This window comes from Agelaius phoeniceus, chromosome Z (assembly GCF_051311805.1).
Source record: "Agelaius phoeniceus isolate bAgePho1 chromosome Z, bAgePho1.hap1, whole genome shotgun sequence".
Classification (NCBI taxonomy): domain Eukaryota; kingdom Metazoa; phylum Chordata; class Aves; order Passeriformes; family Icteridae; genus Agelaius; species Agelaius phoeniceus.
Window position 1 is genome coordinate 48,570,279 of NC_135303.1, and position 20,356 is coordinate 48,590,634.

Below are 20,356 nucleotides of genomic sequence, written 5' to 3' on the forward strand. Positions count from 1 at the left end.
AGGGGAACAAAAAGGCATACAACAAAATACTTCATACTATTGCTCAATGTGTTGTAACTCTGTATTCTTCTGTGCTTAGAACCCATGATGATGGCAAAAAGTGGGCTGCTGAATAGCAGTATAGTTTCACAATTTCCTTTCAAACATGGACAAAGTAAGGGTACCCACACCCGCATATTTAATGAATTCTGAATGCTGTCTGAGCCTTTTGAGTCAGAATCATCTCTTAGCTCAGATCTGTGCATTTAGAGCCTGCAAGAATGTTTTGGAAGAAATATTTTTTTCCTAACATGAGTGATCTCTTTCTGCAAACAGTGGTTGCTGTGCTTCAGAGATGTTCAAGAATCAGGTTCAGGACAACAATTACCTCTTAATCAAACACTACAGGAAAAGCAGCACCAAAAATAAAAGGGTGACACATGACAGAGACTGCAACCTAACACTACAGTTTCTAATCAAACCAATGTCCAAAGCAGTCATTATCATTGCCATTTGACAGATGGGTAAAATAAGGTTTCAAGAGCACTTCCAGAACTTGACCCCCCTTGTCCATGACCATAATTGCGGCCATGTACATAATGCACTCCCTGCATCTCAATTTGGAGAGGCAGTTTCAAATGCCACAAAGCAGATGAGGCCAAACAGTCTAGAGATTTCTGTGTCATCTGCCCTGATATCTCCTCATAAATTAGCACCTTTCCCATCCTCCACTCTCTCTCACCTCTCCACCATTGCTCCTTTCTCCCTTTTTAGTGGGCTGGAAGCAGTGTGTGCCACAACTGACCTGGGGCTCCTGGAGCACTGTCTGGTGCAAACAGAAGTACTGACCAGCTGGCTGCTGCCTCCAAAAAGGGCTGAGTTCCACCCATCTTTCCCTGAGCCAGGAACATGGTATTTGGATTTCTTTCCTCTTGGAGATCTCTGTACCTCAATGGGTTTCAATTTTGCTTGTTTAAAATTTAAAATTAAGTATGAGAAGGAAAAGAGAAGAAGTGGAAGTGTTAAAAAAATCTGGGTAAATATACAAAGGAGTCTTCTTTTTTAAGATATAATATCAGAAGAAAAGTCAGATTAAATATGCCTATCTATTTTTGTTACTAATCTAGAAATGGTGGGGAAATATATTTCTATTTCACCCTCTAAGAAGTGGCTTTGAACCAACTGCTGTGTTATGAAGAAGCTCTGGTTACACCTCTCCACTCAGGAAAATGCAGAGAAGGCAACAGGGCCAGATCTCTGCTGGACTAGTTAGTACTGACTGATTATTGGACAGTGTAAGCTGTCAAGAGTTAAATGAATTAATGGGGTGAGAGAAATGTGCTGGAGTGGTATTGGATGTCCAGAAAACAATTGTTTGGTTAATGTAATACAAGAAAAAGCCAGGTAGGAAAAAACTTTGCAATTGGCAGAAGACTGGAGAACATTTCTTTCAATTTGTAGGGCTAGAAGCACATATATGTTATAGAAATGCAGAGATACAAAACTCTTGGGAGATGGAGGGTGTTGGCAGCAGAGGAAGACATCAAGCAAGATCCCAAATTAAATTTTGATAAAGCAATGATAATTTTACATTCTGAGGGAGCCTTGCATATCATTATAAGTCTATAATGAGGACCACAAGGCTTTGCCATTTTAAACAGGAGGCCAGATAATAGAAAGATGAAAGACAGAAAGGTATCCAGAGGTCATAAGATAGGAAACAATGTGAGCTTTTATTTTTGCTGCAATAGACACGGCAGACTGAGATTATGTTGGCACAAGATGCAGGAGCCTCATCTCCCTACAAGTCTCTTTGGACATTCAAAAACAGAGTAGCACAAAGAGCCTGAAAACAAAAGCAGAGAGATTGTTTGCAGGAGCAGTAGACAGAGCTGTATCAAATGACAAATGGACTATCAGTCTGGAGGCAAATGGGGTATTTGTTCATTTTTTGTTGAAAACACGCACACCAGCCAATAGGCTTAAGTCTGCCAAAGATAATGATGGGGAAAAAAGAGAATTGAATGGCAGATAAGTAGGTAAGACCCTAGGGCTTATGGTAATAATTTTGCTCCAGCTAAGTACATGAATTAACTGGATGAATAAATAGCAATTTGAAAAAGAGAGTTGGAAAAGTACCACTATCAGGCAAAAGGGTCCTTTATCTCATCTAGCTGATGAGGGGTTATTTTAGAAGAGACTGCTGAAGAAAGGTTTTCCAGAGAAAGTAACCCTCATCAGGACATGGTTGTTAAAGAGAAGGTATTATCTGGGAAACAGGTTTTAATTGAAGATGAACCAGGACTGCAGGATGAGGAGACAGCCACTACTGATAACTTTGCCAGCAACTTTGAACAGACCCGGATACCAGTGGTGTGGTAATCATGCAGCCCTGTAACACAGCCCTGCCATTCCTAATAAAGGCTACAGGGTTTGCAAGCAATGTGTAGGACCTGTGAATTCAGACCTCTCAGGTCTGCCCTCTATTAAAAATATGGCTACTTTTTTCCTGCGTAGGCTGGACCATTTTGGTTTTATTTCTGGGTTTATTTCTTGAGGTACATCTAGTGGGGCAAATGCTTACAAGAAGTGGTGACAAACATGCTTGGCTGCTTCTCCTGTATGCAAGGAGGCAAAAACTTCACCTGAAAAGGTGTCTACTGTCTACTAATACATGGATATTTTTGAATTTCCCAAAAGAAAGCGCCCAGAGGGATTTTGCCCATCTTTGGTGGATATCTGCCCTCTCTGAACTTTCCTTGACCTGTCTGTAGCTTTATGTTGCTTCTCTTGGCTGTGGCAGCAATTCCTCTGGCTGATCAGGTGCCTGTGGCTGTTCTGTTTTACTTTTGCTCCTCCTGGGGTGGTACAACCATGGCTTTGCACAGCCAGCAATGACAAGCTGCTACTCCAAGTGCAATGAGATTTGTACAAGAGCAACTTGATGACAAAGTGCTGACAAACCCAGGCCTGGCAGGACAGCAGAGACCTTGGGAAGGACACAGGCACAGAGGAGCAGAGCTGCAAACACATTGCCCAGGGTCAGCTAAAGTGTGAACCTGGAGCTGGACAAGCTGGGCTCAGGGGTCATGAACAGAACAGAGAGAGAACATACTGAGGTGGCCAGGGTGTATTTCATTTGGATGTAACTTGGAGCTGCAGACCAGTGTAGGAAGAGAGCAGTATGTCATCAACATATCCAGATTATCCCAAGTGATCCTAGAGGGACAAAGAAGAATTCATAACATGAACATTCTTCCTGGCAAAGGACTCTGGGTGCTGAAAGCTCCCACTAACATCCCCCTGTGATCTCCACCAGTGAGGAACCACTCAAGACAGGGGAGCAGTGGAAGGATAAGCACAACACAGAAAGAGGCAAAATGAGAGAATGCATATGTGATGACAGTTTCATAGCAGTTCTTCCACTGCATTGCTATTCCTTCATTTTTGCATCACTTGGAGATGGATTAAAACTGAAGAATCCCTTCAAATTTCAGTTAAACAAAGATTAGATTCTTGGCCTTACTAATTAATGAAATGTGCTTCCTTCATGCCCATAAACAACTTTTTCAATGTAACAGCTTGCTCATTGCAGGGCAATGAATAGCAGCAATTTGTAAGGAGCAATGAACAGTAGAAGTTCATGGTTTTAAACAAAGTGCCTCTTTCCCTCAGCAAAATGGAAGTAAAATCCAATTATCACTCAGAAGGGCCAGAACCTATTAAAACTGGCAGCACCCAAAGGCAACAGGTGGTTAACGCACAGAACAGAGCTCATTCACTTCACAGAAGCACAGAACAGTTATGTTTAAAAGGGCTGTCCTGCCATCCTCTAGTCCAGCCTGCCTGCTGAGGCAGGGTGAGCTAGAGCAGGCTATCCAGGAACATATCCAGTTGGGTTTGGGTATCTCCATAGATGGAAAGTAGATGAAAACTACATAGATGGAAACAACCTCTCTGGGCATCCTATGACACTGACCCCCCTCTCAGTAAAGATTTTTCATGCCTTCAGATAGTATTTCCAGAAAATGACCTTTTCTATTGTTGTGGCTGAGTGTTTGGAGCAAGGAAACTCACTACACTTGCTGCTTTCCCATTTTTTGTAATTATTTGATCCATGATAAAGAATACAAAAATGTTTGAAAGGTAAAGTTGTTGTCTAGATTCAAACATGCTCATGAAGAATTGATTACAGTGGAAATTCTCCTTTTCTGAGGCTAAGTGTGGATCCTAAGTGAGAAGGTCTTCAGAAAACAGGAGGGTCCTTTCTGCACTTCAGTGGGAGGGTTTCTCTGAAAAAATTTGCCTGAAGCTCCCATTCTGTCTGCCATAATCAGCTTATAAGGAACTCAGCATTTTACTGTTGAGTCAGTGGTAATGTACAAATTGCTGATTCCACATCAAATTGATTCCACATAATGATAAACCGTTCATCTCATCCACAGATTAAATCCTGACAGCAAATTAAACATAAAAAAGCAAAATCTCTTCTGAGATGCATGGCTAGAGAATGCAAGATGTAATCCCAGCTAAGGTTTCAGAAGGAGTACTATTTACAGTATAGGGAACTGACATTTTGAGAAATATATGTGGCACATCAGGCAAGCAGAAAGAATGAGCAGATGTTTACATAGCTGGAATTCCCAAAAAATACTTTTTGTGAAAAGGAAAAGGAGCTCCACCAACAGCTTCAGACACATAAAGGGCTGCTGTAAATAGGTAGAGAATAACATTTCTTTTGTACAAAGTGGATAGGACAGGAGGCAGTGGAATTAAATAAATGTAAGGAAGCTTTGTGTTACATACTGAGGGAAATCAGGCAAAATGGGCTGTGGAGAGAATAGAGAGAATTGCAATCTTCACCTTTGGAAGCTTTTAAAGACAGCCTAGGCAATGATATGTCAGGATGTTTCAAGTAGAGCTAGTCCTTCAGTGAGACATGGAGGTAGGCTACATGTCCCTTTTACAGACCTTTTCTGTCTGATTCTGCACTTTGTGTCTCAGCTTAACAATTCATTAGGTAGAGTTTATCTAAAAGAAATAACTGATTCCTTTAGACTTTAGCAAGACTACCAAAGCATGTAGAATCAGAAGAAATTGGCCGAATCAGGCCCTAGGAAGAATTAATGAATTAACATGCAAATTCCATATAAAAGAAGATTGAGCTTGTACCTCATATGAAACTGGACTATTTTTAAAACATAATTTGGTTTCCTTTTTCTTTGTTTTCCCAAGAATAGGTGTTTTCCCAAGAATAAATACTCCCAGAAGTAAAGGACATTTATAGACAAACATGACATTTCTACAGCCAATTTTATTACATTTATAACTCTGTCAAAGTACACAGCAATTTTTTTCAGTGCTCTTTGGAGAGAGTAAGTGGAAAACATTCTCAGCAATTCTGGAGAGTTCAGTACAGATAAGAGCAGGAAGGGAAAGAGAGAAGGCAAATATCCTATCATAATTCTATTAGGGTAACAGAGATTTGGGATCTTTTTACTTCCTCATTATGGACTAGGTTCTCAGGTGTTATAAGATTTCTCATCTCAATATTACCTCATCCATTGTATCATTCTCTCAGCCATGGGAGTACAAAAAGATCCAAAATTTTCTGATCATCTGACATTAGAAAAATATATATAAACCAACCAGGAAACTCACTGTAGGGAGAAGGAATAACCAGGATGGTTCCCTTGCAGTCAAACAGGGAACTTGGGTGTACGTTCATTTTTTTCCTGTCTCCACTGACATACATTTTTACAAGAACTGGATCACACCCACAAGAGCTGTCACTACACATATTGGTGCTTCATTGGGCAATCCACTGAAATAGATGAAGATGAGCAAAATTACTCTAGTTTTCACAGGCTGCATGGGAAGACACTGAAAATCCTATGGCACTTCTCTGATAGTTTCTTACCCATACTCCCAAGAGCTATTTTGATTATCAGATCAACATCTTGTCCTTCTGAGGGTTGCCTGAGATCAAGCACAAGATGTAAATGGCCAAGCAACACACACTAATATCAATCCAGAATTTTATAGTATCATATTAAAAGTAATATTTTAAAAATTTCACCCTTAATGAAGTATGTAAAACACCAAATAATATCGGTGTTTTGTGTAGACAAAATGTTCTCTAAAAGCAGTTGGGGAAGAAAAAGATTTATGTAAGTAATGAAAGCACAATGTACAATATTGTTAGAATGAGTCCTTTTTATTTATAACATTAACCCAAGGACTCTCCAGGGAGTTTATATTTAAATGCCCTCCTCTGAATATATTACAACTGTAAAAGATAATTTGATCAGAATCTAAATGTTATGACTATAGGCAGCCACACTGCATATTAACAGAATACTTACTGAACTGAGCTGAGGCCATCAGCTAGGCATCCAGTTATCCCTGTGACTGTACTTGATGTTGTAAAGAAACCAGTCAAAAATAAGTCTCATGAAAGCTGTGATATTATCTCAAGAAATTATACTGAGGGGGGAGAGTGCTCAAACACAGTGGCAGTACTTCGTAAAATAAAATAAAATGTGCTTCCATATACTTCTTCAGCTAGAAAACTTTAACCTTCAATGGGGAAATTTTCTGAAAGATGAAGACTTCATGAAAGATGCAGGCAAGGCAACTACAAGGCATCCAGCTTCATTTCTTCCCTGGAATGTCATTTTGAGTAGGAAACATATGCATTCTTGATTCCTCATCACACTAAGGCAGCAGCAAAGAATTTTTATCAGCCAAATCCCTTACCTCAGAAGGAGCAGGACAGGATAAAGGATGGCTGGACTGCACCCAGGCCTCTTTCTGAAAACCGTGTCCCTCCTGTTCTGATCTGCACTTTACTCATCATAGCTTCCTGCTAACAATCTGTCAAGATCTGCCTCACTTCCTCCTCCTTCAGCTTCTCTGTTGCTATGAGCTCCAGAGGTACATGGAAGTATGGCATTCTCTAATAAGGATGCTTTGGTCACCAGAATTAAAGGGGGATAGACAGTCTAATTCCTGCTGGTGGTGTCTTTCCCAGACAGTCCTTCCAGTAATTAACAGGGATAACAAACCTAAGAAGGAATTCAGGTCAACACTAGCCTGTTATTCAGAGTACAGCTGAATGACTTCAGATAAAAACTCCTCTTGTAAACAGAGCTGCCCTACTCTCCTAGTGGTGAAACACCAATTTACACTCACCTGATATGAATAAGACACAATATTTCATGTGAAGTCAGCTGTTAGTACGTGATATCAGTGAAGCAAGGGGGAAAATTTAGTTCAGGACTGAGGAATGGTATGGGATGATTACCTGCTCAGTAGAGGAAAGGAAGGAAATGGATATTGTCTACGTGAACTTCAGAAAACCTTTTAATACTATCTCCCATAGGATCCTCTTAGACAAGATGCTAATGTATAGGCTGGATGAAAAGGCAATGAGATGGACTGAAAAACAAATCAAGAGTCAGGTCATGAACAGGGAGATCCATGGAACAAGGTGTATTTAGAGGTCAGTAAATAGGATTGTACGCCAGGTATCAATACAAGGTTCAATCCTAGTCAACATCTTCATTAGTCATCTGAATGATGGCCCAGAGTATATCCCAGAAAGTTTGCAATTGATAGAAAATGGAGCAGTAATGATATGCCACAGGATTGTACTGGCATCCTGAGAGATGATAACAGGTTGGAGAAGTGGGCTGACAGAAACCTTATAAATTTCAACAAGGACAGGTGCAAAGCTCTGCATCTGGGGATGAACAACCAGAAGAGGCTGAGAGCCGCACAATTTGGGAAGCATCTGGGCAGACAGGACCTGGGGGTCCTGGTGGACACCAAGCATTACATGAGCCAGCTCTGCACCCTTGCTTGCACTTCTTGCACAAAGAAGGATATTGTTGTCCTGGGTTTCAGTGGGAAGGGTATTGTGAGAAGGTCAACAGAGAGGATCCTTCCCCTCTCCCCAGCACTGGTAAGGGCACACCCGCTGTGGACTCCCCAGTATAAGAGAGATATGGGCATACTGGAGAGAGTCAGAAAAATGCCACAAAGATGCTTGACTGGGGCACCTGTCCTACAATGAAAGGCTGAGAGAGCTGGGACTGTTCAGCCTACAAAAAAAGAAGACTCAGCAGGGTCTCCATCAATATGCAAAAACCTGAAGGGAAGCTGAAAACAAGAAAGAGCCAGACTCTTTCAGTGGTGCTCAGCAACAGGACCAGAACCAGTAGGTATGATTGCTGCAATTGTAACACTATGAGGGGTTTGGGTTGTTTTTCTGTTTTGAATTTTCCTGATTTGTAAGAATTTTTTTGTTACAATTTGTCCTTTAACATGGGCAGGGAGCATGGCAAAGCTCTGGTCCTTTCCCTGCACACCCTTCTGCAGTCACTCCTAGGCTATGGAACTGCAGTCAATGAGAGCACTTCAGTGTTGTGGCTTTCCACCCAATGTACTTCTGCAGCACTGAAACACAGCTTCATTTTATGAGCTAGCAATCTGAGGGCTCCTTCTCTTGCAGTCATCAAAGAGAATGCTTCCAAGTAATGAAAACTACAGGTTTAATAGATTAGATAAAGTACAAAAAGGCCCTGTAAATCTGGTGTTTTGCAGAAGAACATCAATTTTTATTCAGTGTTTTTCCCTTCCACTTTTTATGTAGTCTAAAGGGGTCTCCAAGGGAGATGCAGACAGCAGTTGCATCACTCAGAGAAAAATCTACCACATGCCTATTACATGGATGAGACCTGAGGATAAGTGTGGGACTTTTTGCTACCATTATTAAGGTTAAAGACAGGAACATTTCTCTGTGTTTCTGCAGAGTTTTATTTGCTCTATAGTGTTTACCAGAAATAATGTTGGTTTTTATACTCCCTTTTTTAAAGTTAAGTATTGCATTAAATAAATCTCAAAAAATCTGGGAAAAGCGCATAGACTCATCTGAGTTTCCTTTTCAGTCTCTCCACACACATCAATGAATGCACTATTCCACTTTTAACCTCTTTTCACATAAGGTCAGTCAGATCCTTCAGAAGGTTTTGTGCTGTCTTTTTCAGAAGAATGAATTATGGCATGTTCGATTGTATGGTGTGCACTCACTGTACCTTTTTCATGACTTGGGTGAATTGTGCCATGCAGGTACTGTAAATCAAATCCAGCATAGCATGAAACACAGGCAACAACTGGTTGACGTGATTTGTATCCCAGGGACAGATGTGTTGTTGTTGCTAAGGATGATGTCCTGGAGTTGTCTAACAGGGCAAAACCAGTTCTCTGAGAAAGGAAGAAGATTCCTGTTTGTCTAGCTGAGGCATAGAGCCGGCAGTGCATAGCAGAAAGTCATGAACTGTTATCTATTCTTTGTGGTAGTGCTTGGTGGAAGAGTTGGTTTGATTTCAACATTGCAGTCTGTTTAAATTGCTCTTCTGTGAAGTACACTGAAAGACTTATTGAAGCAATGAAAGCTTTTTCCACTTTGAAAATATCAGCAACACCAAATTCAATTTGGCATCACGGTGCCAAACAGCCGCTGAAGGAACATGCAGCATGAATTACCACAGTTCAGCAAAAATCAGCAAATATGTGGGGTTTTTTCCCCAGCTGTTTGGCATATGAAGTTATCAAAAAGAAATGGAGAGCAACAGACCCTGCACTCTTGTGCACAGCCCTGACAGGGGAGGGTGGCATACAGCTCAAGAAATCTCTGAGGATATCTGGGGTTTCTAGGTCTAAAATCTCTGAGGTTGAGAAGATGGCATGAAATCAGGACTTTACAATACAGCAGATTCACTCTGTACAACAGCACATGAAAGGAAAGGAAATGCAGTTTGTCTTTCACATAGCAGAAAGCTTCACCAGCTACATCTTGCACACCTGAAAGCCATGTGAAAATCCTCATCAGCAATTTTTGTATTTATTACTCAGAATTTTTACCTCTTCACTCTTGCCAGTACTCCAGACACTGAAGAGTTGCTCCAGAGGGGGAAGAGCTTGGTTGACAAAACTCTTTTTAGACACAGACTCGATGTTTAAAATGGAAAAAAAAAACAACCCAAAACTACAAAGATAGATAACATACAACAGCTTCAATTATTATTTTTACCTCTATAGAACTCTTTATGCACTAGTTTGACTCTTTAACCAAGAAACTCTTACTTTTCATTTCCATAAACATACTAGAGAACAGCTTTAAAATCAGCCTTAATGGAACTTTGCATGGACACAGCAGGACTGATGACTGCAACTTACACATAGCAAGTAATAGAATTCTTTATAGCTGTTTCATCACCTCTTTGTGCCTGAGATGCTTTTGCAGCTTCTGGCTTTGAGGGGCAGTGCCATTCCCACTTTCTCTCTATCAATTTGTACTCAATGTTCTCTCAATCCTTCTTTTGATGTTGATGCAGAGTGGTGTGAAAGGAGAGAAGGAAGAGAAAGCAGGAAGAGACTCATTGTCACTGAATCTGGCAGCAACATGGATGCAAATGGTTCTTTCTCACCCAGCAAATTTAAAATAATGAAAAAAAATCCTCAATTTACAGCAAGTGAAGTAATATGATACTACCTTTAAGCTTTTTATGCAATGTTTTTTTTTTGTTTCACTGTTAGTAATGAAGAATGATTGTAGCTGGGTGCCTGATAGGTAGAAAACACTCTGGGTCCAAGTAATCCTACAACTAAGTAAATTCTTTATTTCTGTGTAGTTAACTCTCACAAGTTACAGCAACACAGAGCTCAGTGGTCGATTTTCCATAGTTAAACAGTTTTACGTATGCATTGGTTTAATACACTATTAGTAATGACTTTTTTGCTCAACCCCTTGTTTGTTGGGCAGGAGTGGACCTTCATCCATTGTGTTGTTTCCTTGTTGTTTATGCTCATTAAAAACAGTGCTGGGTCTCACAGACAGGGAAGGAGCCCAGCTGGAGGGCTATCGTGGCTGAACAGTTCTTTCAGAATTTTTTACTTATTTCATACTTTTAAAAACTAACAGACTGATAACAGATACAGGTGTCATGGCTTGAATTTTCCAGAGGAAAATTCTAACCTGCTGTGCTGCAGAAGGTTAGAACAAGACTGTCTTTCCCCGCACTACATGGTGACTCCTTATGATTCTACAGTGAGAAACACCAGATGGTACACAGGTGAGGTAGCACAGAAACTTCTGGGTGAGATGCTTCACTGTGATTCCTTTACACTTAGGAATTTCCAGACTTTTTTTTTTCATTTCTTGTTAAAAACAATCTGCTGTGTACAACTGAGATAGCCCAGTGCTTCTGATGTAACTGTGAGTTGGGTTTAAAGCCTGCCCCTCCTGCTTACACCTTCCATATCTTGGTAAGAGATTTGTTTTGGGAGGGACATGATCAAATGCATAGGGTAATATCAGGAATAAGGCAGTTGCCTTGTCTGTCTCTAAAGATGATGGAGGAAAGGACTGAGAAAAATTCATGCGCAGGGAGGGAACACTCTAGGCACACATATTTGTCTAGCAGAACACTTTGTGCTACACAGCTGACTGTACTGGAAAGTGATGGTGCTACTGTCACTAGACTGTTTTCACAAGAATAACATCACAGACACAGCAAAATTACTGCCCATTCTCTCAGTAGGGGCCCTTAGGCTTTCTTACTGTGATCTCCCTGAACTGATTGTCTAAAGCCAATTCTAACATAGTGTGGAAGCTTGAAGCAGAGAATCACCTTCCCTTTTTTGTTGCATCTGGAGACCTGGCTGTATCATTTATGCAGGCAGTGAAAGGTCACAGCCGGCCTAGTCACTGTTAATGAGTTGTACACTGACTGTCCAGCATGCCTGCTGTGAGTTATACTGAATGAAAGAGTGGCAAAGCTACCACTTCTGGCTGATTGGAGCTGGCTCAGACCAAAGCAGGTTGATTAAGACTGATGAGGTACCCTTCACTTTCTTTTCATTCGCCACCCCCAAATACATTTTAGCAATTTTGCTCCAAAATATGGATGCAAAAGGCTCCTCACAAAATGCAGTTAATGGAAGGTTCAGCAGGAGGAACACAGGCAGCCTGAACACAGAGCAGGTGCAGGCACACAGCTGGGCTGGCAGGACAGTAATCAGGGGATAACACTTGGCTTGGAATTTAGCACACCACCACACACCTTCATTAGCAGCAAATCAGCACACAGGAGAACAAAAGAACAGCTTTGTGACTGCCTCTCCTAGACGGACCGAAGGAAGCTGCGAGATGACCTGTAGGTCAGGACACCGGAACGCTGACGTAAATTATCCTAAACTAACAGCATGACAAACTGGACCTCTGACTTGAATTTCCGTGGAAAAAGGGACACAGAGACAGCGGCAGAAACTCTGAGGAAAAAAATCAGTTAATGGAAGGGCTTCCAAGACATCAAAGTTTTGCTTAAGTTCCAGGAAGACGAATATGTACAGTCTGAATCTTCTCTAAAGGCGAGAAGGATACTAACCTGTAGGAGACCTAAATAATGAGATACCTCTTAAAATATGTACTCAGTGAAAAATGTTGCACTTGGAAAATTACTTCTCAGCAGATTAATTGCTTTTTCCGGCATTCATTGTTTAATAGTCCTTCTAATCCATTGTGGTCGGGATGATGTATTTCTTAAAGAACTAGCAGCATTTCATTCTACATTGCCTCTTCTTTGAATCTAGAAACAATGGGCAATAAAAGAGGGGAAAGAAATGTAACTGAAATAGAGTCACTGGGAATTCCAGCTCACCAGCTTTATACAAATAATGATTCCCATTTATTTCTCCAACCTCTAGTTTCTCTAGCCTATATAAATAAAAGCAATGGTCAACTAGCAAAAATTAAACCAGCATGATTTCCCTTTTTTTCAGGGCTTTTTGACAAGGACTATCTTTTTGTAGGTGAAATCTGAGATTTAATTCTTATATTTGCAAAAAACCCCAAACAACAACATGTAATGCTAGAATCAGTCTGTTGCTTTGTCTAGCACTGTCTGTTATGTATCCATAAAAACCATGATTCCAGTTGATATTCCCGTCAGCTCAGAGGCTGAAGAGAGAGCCCTGCATCCTCTTCTTATACGCTTTTAGAAAACAGCCCCTCTCATACAAGCTGTACGAAATCAGAGTATTCAAGAAATAGTAATAAAACAATGGTTTTAGTGCTATTGGTAAGGCACAAGCTTCAATCTTAACACATACATTAGTTAACCATCTCATAATTTGTCCTCCATAGTAGGTGAAATCTATCCTTCATGTATGAAGGATCCATGTATGAAGGTTATACCTAAACCTGTACAGATGAGACAAAAGTGGAAATGACTCCACAGAACAGGTGAAATAAATGCAGGGCTGATCCTGCAAATGTAGAAGAGCCTGGTGCTACTCCCTCAGGACTGTGACTAGGGAGAGAACCCTCTTTTGGTTGAGGGAAAACAAAGTAGTGGCCTTGCAGGAGAAAAGGCTTTGATGCTGTACTGCAGTGGCAGGACCTGGCGGAGGCCAACAGAGCAGTGCCAGATAACACGCTGAAAATGCAAATCCATGGGGAGACCTGCCTGTGCCACAGGACACATACACCCCAGCAGATGAGCAATCCCGAGCAGACAGCTGGTCCTGTGCATACCTCACATAGCTACACCACACCAGAGGAAGGGCAGAGGAGTCAGACAGCTGGTCCTGTGCATACCTCACATAGCTACACCACACCAGAGGAAGGGCAGAGGAGTCAGACAGCTTAAAAGCTGTTGAACTGTTGAACTGTAGAGGCTCAGGGTCAGAGTTTCTGCTGACGTATGCTCACACCAGGCTTCTAGGGTTTGTCCTTCAATCTAATTCACACCTAAAGAAAGAAGCAAATCAAGCAGCGCAAGAGCAACTTCATCCTTTTAAATTGCCTTTCCTCACTGCCCTTTATGCCCTCTTCTCTCTCCATTTAAGCACTGCATTTCAGAGTGGGTGCCTCAAATTGGCTGCAATTTATAAACATGTTTTCCTCACAGCCAGATATTGATGGGAGCAGCATGGAGCCCTGGGGCTCTGTGGACACCCTGCAGGCAATTTTTGGGATACTGCAGGTGGATTAATTATTTCTATTTCTGCAGGCTGCTGCTCTGAGGCATAACATCCATTCTAGGCACATAAAACAGCAATTAGCAATGCCAAGCATGGCCAGACAACTGTCTACTTTCAAATAGTCACACACATCTTCAGGATGATCTGTTAAACTATTCACATTCACCACTGCAGTTCCTATGGGCTCAGCTGCAGTAAACACAAAGAGCAGTAGTCAGGGATCAAAAATGGCATTTTCATTGCATTAGACCATGGCACTCTGAGCATCCCCAAAGCTTCCAGCTGGCTTGACTGGGAACAGAAGGGGTCTTCAGGGGCACCAAAATTACTAATAGGGTCCATATTAACAGCTGCCACTAAGTACCAAAGTTTATTGTCCTCAGGATAGCTATCTGTGGTAGCATGCTACTTATTCCATCAGATGAGGATGAACAAAGGAAGACTCTGAACACGGACTAGGGCCCAAAACAATCATCTGGTGAAAATAACATTGTGGACAATACCAGAGTGCCATTCCAGACTCTGCAAAGTCTGGAGCAGCCTGGGAGCTATGAAGCTTTGTAAGTAGTGTTGGAATGCTGGGGAAAAAACAATACTGTATGGGGATGGATTTACTGAGAGAAAAGAGTAATCTTCTGTTTCAGCAAGCCTTAGCAGAAGTACTAAGAGAGCTGCATTTGTTTGGAGCACAGTCCTTCTGAAATGTGTGGAGCACTTTTGGTGAAAACTCATAGGGCAGTAATAAGGACATTAAAGACAGGCTGGGAAAATGAGGACTTCACAAAGGAGGACATCAGAGTGGGGAAATAAAACTGACTAAAATTCTGGCAAAGGAATCAACTTTATACATAGGTGAAGATGCTTATGACATCAGAAGAGTATTCCCCAAATATATTTTCTGCAGTGATTAAGGACAAAATCTTTTAGATGTGACAGCATAAAAAAGAAAGAATAATATTTCATTTCCCCTTGTAATTTTCCATTTCAATTAAGTGAATAGAATAATAATATTTAATACTTTGCATTTTATTATATTATTGCATTATAAATTAAAATTATGATTAATGATAGTGGTTGTTTGAATTGCATTTGAAGACTATTTATACCAGTGCAGGACTTCTGACTCTTTTCTAGTAGGCAGAACACTTTTTTAACGTTTGCTTTATTCATGAGATTAATTATGGACAGAAGGTGTGTGAAGGAATATTTGACATAAAACAGATGCTTACATGACAGCAAGTTCAATCTGTATTTGGAGGTTCCTCAACTGGCATTTTCAAAATTTCTTCTGGAGTTGAAAAAAGCATTTAAAATAGTTATTTCACTGTAAGTGAAAATACAATATTTAGCCCACAGTATCTTTTTTTCTGTCAAAATAAGGAAACTGAGAACTGAAAAAAGTTTTTCTTTACACAAATTTCCTTCCATTAGAAGTCATAAGTTAGTTTTGGCTCATTAGAGTGGAAGCAACAGCAACTTAAAACCCACTCAAACCAAAAAAATGCTCAAAAACACTGAAAAAACCCATCCCAGAAACATTAGAAAGCCTGTTAGCGCATTTCTCCCTGTCCTGAATGCTGGGCTACACTATAATCTCAGAAATGTTCATTAGGCCTTAGTCATCATGAACTCAGCACCTGAGCTCAGCTTCTCTTGAGTTTATGAGACACACTGTCTGCTCCCAGGAACTGGTGCTGTCTAAAAACCTCCTGGTTGTGACAAACGCCATTGGAAACTTATTTTTTTCACCTGAAAAACAAGCCAAGAGGAACAACATTTTTGCTGTTGAACTTTAAAAGGAAGTTTTCAACTCAAATTGTGACCAGGACGCCAATGCGTTAAAAGCCAAGGCTCTTGTGAACCTATAAACAGTGGGCCCAAGTGAGACCCTTTCACCTCCAGCATCTCCCTCTGAGTGGGGCCTCTCAGAGCCAGAGAATTCTCAGGTTTGCTGTACTTGGAGCACCACTGCCAAACTGACAAAGCCTGGGCCCATGCCCCCACTCCTCGAGGCTCTTCCCTTTGGCCTGCTGAGAAGATGCAGACATCTGACATGAGCACTTCACTGAGCTCAAGGGAGAATTTTCACAGGTGCCTTGTATGTACTGTGTGAAAATGCTACAGAAAATGTACCTGGAATTTCTTAAGTACTTTAGATTGGTAAGTTAGGCCTATAAATAGGGGTTGAAGTAAATTCTATAGAATCTTTTGAAAATTGTTTAAATTAGATTATTGTTTTAATGGTGCTAAACTCTTCAGGCACAAACTACCGTGCAAGTCCAGAGCTAAGTTTTGCACAGGAGTCTATGTTGAGATTTATGACTCAGTGGAAGGGCCTCCCTTTTTGTTTTCATCCTTAACCTTTCCTATCTTTATACTTTTCCATCCCCAGTCTTCACACAGATAATTTTTGGTTGATTTTAGTTTCAGATTAATTGATTTTATGTTTCAGTCCAATTTTCCATCTGTGTGCTTTAACCATATAATAAGTAAGAGAGTGAACTGAGCAATGTACTTCATTAAGGTTTCACTTTTATATTAAACCTGGTTTTGCCATTACTGTTGCTGTTGATTCTGTGAGCAACGTAAAATACTCACACAGAAAATCACCTTTGCAAAACAGTAAGTTTCTATCATCTTCTTTAGAATTACATGCCTTTTTTGGCCAGAGACCATAGCACAAAAACAGGGCCTAAGACAGAAGTAGGAAAAATGTCTCTGTTCTGCTGAGCTGTTCAAAATCTCTCAACTATCTAAAGCATAGAGTGGCTAGAAAAGACTGGGAATGTTAGAAGTGACATGTGAGGTCACATGGAAACTGCAGAAGTGAGCTCTTCTGCAGTGATCACCAGGTCACCATGACTTTCAAGAAGTATTACACAAAAAATGAGAGACCAGGATCAAAATAATCATGGAGAGGTAGCTCCTCGTGCAATGTCACATTGATGCCTAGAGAGGCTACCTAGAACAGAGGATAGATAGAGTTAAAGGAATAAAGTAGGTATTTATTAAAAGGTCTCCCAAGGATACACCTTAGGCAGTGCAAGAGCCTGGCCAGGGCTACACCCAAAATGGACACTGGATCATGCATTTTCACTTTTATAAGTTTTGGTCCATTTACATATTGGGGTTAATTGTCCAGTTACAGTTTCAGGTTATGAAGTCCCATCCTCCCAGATTGCTCTCCTCCACTCACTCTTGTTTACACTTTTTGGGCCTGAAGCTGCAGTGGTGTCCTTGGTTCTCAGGCTGGAAAAGAATTGTTTTGTCTAACTAAGCTGTGAAGGGAACTTGCTAACACTTTATATGAAGTTCAGAGTTATATAATAATGCAGTACAGAATCTGGAAAATATAAAAGCTAAAACTTAAGGTATCACCATTATGCTGGTAGTACTTGTCAAAAGATTTAAATTCTTGAAGTTTGCTAGAACCTGAAGAATACCACAGAAACCCTAAGAAGAGATTCTCTTAAACAGAAAGAAACAATTTATTCAGAAAATCCCCTGAGCAGATGCAAGCAAGAATCTGCCTTGGAAAAATATATATCTTGGCATGTTCTCACAATTTTCCAGGCACCCATTCAAGCCACCATGTTTTGTTCTTGTGGGATTTTTTTTTTTTTCTTCAGAAATAGTTTTTATTTGTCGACGAGGCCAGAGTCACAAACTTCCTCTGCATGCATACAGAGTTTGCAAACATTTGGAATCATAGCACCATAGAATTGTAGTATCATTAAGGCTGTTCCACTAAGTCCAACAATTAACCTAGCACTGCCATGTCCACTGCTAAACCACATCCCTAGGCACCACATCTGCATGTTTTTACATAGCTGCAGGCATGGTGATTCCACCACTTCTCTGAGGAGCATGTTCCAATGCCTGATCACTCTTCACAGAAGAAATTTTTTCTAGTATCTAACTTAAACCTCCCTTGCTGCCACTTAAGGCCATTTTCTCTCCTGTCAGAAGTACATTTAAAGCACACATTGCCTCCCCTACTGCTCCCACAGACCACGACTGAAAACTCAGCACCTTTTACTGAGTAGGTAGGTCTCTTATGTACCTGCTTAGTGGAAAGGCTGAGCTAAATCTCATATACTGTTCTGTCCAAACCTTGGGTGGGGAAAAGGTGTTAAAGTCACTCACAATTATCCAAGGAGAGTTGTGAGCAGAGAAGGTAAGGCTAACAATCAGGTGCTTTTACAGAAATATTCTAAATAGCAGATGAAATCAAGACAAATCAGCACAAAAATTATGGTTGAGGGGACTTCACTTAGCATGTGTTTTTGCAGAAAACACTAAAACCTGGCATGGTTGTGCTGAATAGCTTATTTACAGACACCCTTTTTAAACCTCTACTTTGAACACTTGTGTAGTAGGGCAAAGGGATTTTGTAGGGAGAGGAGTTTGCCAGTCCCAGACCTCCCTGTCTGACCTGCCACCAAGAGAGTTTTAAATGACATCCTTCTCCTAGAAAAGTCTGGCGATGAATGGGATCACCTAAACTAAACAGAACTAAACTATTGGGTCTGAGTATTATTCAATTTTCTCTTTTCTCACTAAACTGCAAAATCTGACAATATGCCTCTTTTCTTGAAAAACAGCAACATACCTTGCTGCCTATAGCTGCACACCCAAACCTTAGTGAGCCATGTCCCTAGTCACTTCAATGCATTCTTCAAAACCAGTGGAGGATAAAGTGCTGATGGACATACACCTCATAGTGCATTTCAGTGCCATATCAATGAAAGTATAATAGTGCAACACAGTGACTTTCTCAAAACAGACCAATGAGGCCCCAGTTCAGGTGAAATAAATGACTAATGTCCTAGCACTGTAGTGGTAGACTGCCTTACTTCATATTAATTCAGGACTGCAAATCCTCCCATCTCAGAACAATTTTCTTCTCCATAGAAACAAATGCTTAGGAACCAAGGGAACTTGGTTCCTAAAATGTAATTAATCTACAATATGTATCATTTCCTTCTGATTTTCCTGTGAGTGAAGACAGGAAGCTACTGAGTCCAGAAAGCCTCACTGAGTACTATGGCCTCCAGAGTTCAAAGTATTTACCATACTTCTATCTTCTGCCCAAGTCATCCACTGTGGTGAAGTTTTCTAAGAGAAAACTAGCACCAGCTGTTTGCAAGGGACAAAATGAGTCAGGGAAGCACCAGAAATCAGCAGAATCTTTTCAGTCAGCAGATATGTGACCCTAAATGAAAACTGTTCAGAAGCAGACCAAGCTGCCAAAAATGAAAAGGACAAAAAGAAAAGCAATAAAAAAGAAAAAATGCAGAGTGTTTCTGGAGCTGAGATTTGTCAATGAGAACAGAAACTGCCAGGTGCGGGGGAAAGCTGTTACAGTTCTGCACACCAGAACTAACCTAGCTCCTGTTTCTCAACTAACCAACACACAAGAGATAGGGGATAACTCTGACAAGTTAAAATGCAAGAGCTGAGTGCTAAAGTAGATAGACCAAGCTGTCAGAAAATCAGGTTATTTAAGGTATCAGAAGAGAACTACCCCAAAACATGGTAAGCAGAACCACTCAGTTTCTGCAGAACGCTGGCAGCCTCTCGGGTTTATGTGCTGAGTTAAGCCAGTGGAGACAACTCCACTTACTGGGGAAAAGCAAGGGGTGTTTAGGATGAAACTGCCTATTTCTGGTTTGTATTTCTATAGGCCCCCAAACCCTAAAGACTGCATAGGATAGCAGGAAAAGTTGTTCTGTCCAAATATGCTGACTGTTTGAAGGAAAAAAGCCAAAGAAGAGCAGGGAGACAGTGGAGCACATAGGAAAAATAGATCACTACTGCACATAATGGCAGGTTGTGGGCATGATAAATTAAACTTTTCCAAAAGTAGTTCACCAAAGGTACATTTTAAAGATAGAAATTGAGAAAGAGCTGGAATCCTTCCTTTCAGGACCAGGAAGTGAATGTCTTCACTTTTCTTATCCAGTTGATTTAAAGAAAGAAACCATTAGGCACATATCTGCTTCAAAATAAATATTCTTTTGAAAATTGTGGTTCCTCTGCCAACAAATTTGGGACTAGGTGAACAGTCCAATCAAGCTTTGCAAAGTATAATGATAAAGAACTATTACATTGCTGGAGCAATGTTTATAAAAGCCCACAATTTGCTGTTATGTTGGGGGGGAAAGGGGGGGAGGAGTGGGAAGGATATGAAAACTATGCATTTGATTTGGGTGTCTTCATGGTTGTTACATCCAATATATTCTGATCTTTTAATAGTCTAAATTCTGTGGTTCAGGAGATTTGGCTTCAAATCACAGCTCTGCTGCAGATGTCATTGTGTGACCTT

General features: G+C 40.7%; 2 long non-coding RNA genes across 3 annotated transcripts in view; one reads left to right on the forward strand and one right to left on the reverse strand.

Annotated features, from left to right (window-relative positions):
- LOC143692199 (uncharacterized) overlaps positions 1 to 2,493 on the forward strand; it is a 24,536-nt gene extending 22,043 nt beyond the window's left edge. For both annotated transcript variants that reach the window (XR_013180064.1, XR_013180063.1), the window contains one exon: positions 754 to 2,493. This is a non-coding gene — a long non-coding RNA (uncharacterized LOC143692199). The remainder of the gene's footprint in view (positions 1 to 753) is intronic.
- The window catches only part of LOC143692200 (uncharacterized), a 13,597-nt gene extending 6,347 nt beyond the window's left edge, over positions 1 to 7,250 (reverse strand). Inside the window, exon 1 of the long non-coding RNA XR_013180065.1 lies at positions 6,739 to 7,250. This is a non-coding gene — a long non-coding RNA (uncharacterized LOC143692200). The remainder of the gene's footprint in view (positions 1 to 6,738) is intronic.
- Positions 7,251 to 20,356: the final 13,106 nt, after the last annotated feature.